Genomic DNA, 1,990 nt, shown 5'->3' on the forward strand with positions numbered 1-1,990 from the left:
GGCAGCCCAGCTCCAGGTTGAGCTGTTGTTCAGCATCTTAGCTGTGGAGGGCAGTGTCACTGGCCCTCATATGTGGGATCCAAACTGGGGCCCTCCGACGTCCCAAGCCAGCTCTTAACCAATGTGCCACCCGGCCGGCCCTATGCATTGGAATTTTAAATCATATAGGAAACAAAAACAGAAGTTAGAAACTACAAATACAATAATACTGGCTTTTATAATTACCTCTGTAGCTACCTGTACTGGCATTTTTTCATTTCTTCATACAGCTTCAAGTTACTCTCTAATGTCCTTTCATTTCAGCCTTTACTTTCTTTAGCATTTATTTTTTTTATTAGATTTATTGGGGGTGACATTAATTAATAAAATTCCATAAGTTTCAAGTGTACAATTCTATAATACATCATCTGTATATAGCATTGTGTGTTCACCATCCAAAGTCAAATCTCCTATTGTCATCATATACGTGATACCCTTTACCTTTTTCTACCTACCCCTCCCCACTTTCCCTTTGGTAACCACCATACTGTTTATATGAATTTTTGTTTGTTTCTCTTGTTCATTTGTTGCTTTCAGTTTTATATCCTACTTTTGAGTGAAACCATATGGTTCTTGACTTTTTCCATCTGACTTATTTCACTTAGTGTGATACTCTCAAGATCCATCCATGTTGTCGCAAATGGCAGTATTTCATCTTTTCTTATAGCAGAATAGTATTCCATTGTATATATGTACCACATCTTCTTTATCCAATCATTTATCAGAGAACACTTCGGTTGTTTCCATGTCTTGGACATTCTGAATAATGCTGCAATGAACATAGGAGTACATACATCTTTATGAAAAAAATGTTTTCAAGTTTTTCGGGTAGATACCTAGAAGAGGGATTGCTGGGTCATATGGTAGCTTTATTCTTAATTTATTGAGGAACCTCCATATTGTTTTCATATTTGCTATTTTAATTTACATACCCATCAGCTGTGTATGAAGGTTCCTTTTTCTCCATAACCTCTCCAGGAATTGTTATTACGCAAAGCAATATTCAGATTTTATGAAATCCCTATCAAAACCCCAATGACATTTTTAAAAGAAATGGAACAAGAAAATCATCAGATTTGTATGGAACCACAAAAGGACCCCAAATAGCCACAGCTATCCTGAGAAAAAAGAACAAGAATACTACACTACAAAGCAACAATAATCAAAACAACATGGTATTGGAAGAAAAACAGACACATAGACCAATGGAACAGAATTGAGAACCCAGGAATAAACCCAAATATATATGGGCAAATAATTTTCAACAAAAGAGCCAAAAACATACAATGGAGAAAAGAAAGCTCTTCAATAAATGGTGCTGGGAAAATTGGAGAGCCATGTGCAAAAGAACGAACCTAGATTAATATTTGTCACCATATATAAAAATTAACTCAAAATGGATCAAAGACTTAAGTATAAGACCTGAAACAATAAAATGCATAGAAGAAAACATACATAGGTACCAAATTTATGGACCTTGGTCTTAGGATTTTGTGAATTTGACCTCAAAGGCAAGGGAAGTAAAAGCAAAAATAAACTAATGGGACTATGTCAAACTAAAAATCTTCTGCACAGCAAAAGCAATCATCAACAAAACAAAGAGGCAACCAACCAAATTGGAGAAGATATTTGCAAACAATACTTTAGATAAGGGACTAATATCCAAAATATACAAAGGATTCACACAACTCGACATCAACAAAAACAAACAATCCAACTTAAAAATAGGCAGAGGGTCTGAACAGACACTTCGGCCAAGAAGACATATGAGGTCGGACAATTAAGTTCGTGAGTTCATCCTAGAAAAAGTGCTACATACCGCATTGCTGAATATCACTACAGTCACTTTCGAAATACTCCCCTTGGGAAGCTATTCACTGAAGCCAGCACCTAGTCCACCCTTCAAAGCAATTTTGGAACTATTTTTTCTGGAATGGCCATCAGAGCTGTC

General features: G+C 36.0%; 1 protein-coding gene across 6 annotated transcripts in view; it reads left to right on the forward strand.

Annotated features, from left to right (window-relative positions):
- Positions 1-1,990, forward strand: part of PHF8 (PHD finger protein 8) — a 137,531-nt gene that overhangs the window by 103,203 nt on the left and 32,338 nt on the right. The gene's annotated exons all lie outside the window — the stretch shown is intronic.

This window comes from Hipposideros armiger, unplaced genomic scaffold, assembly GCF_001890085.2.
Source record: "Hipposideros armiger isolate ML-2016 unplaced genomic scaffold, ASM189008v1 scaffold_518, whole genome shotgun sequence".
Classification (NCBI taxonomy): domain Eukaryota; kingdom Metazoa; phylum Chordata; class Mammalia; order Chiroptera; family Hipposideridae; genus Hipposideros; species Hipposideros armiger.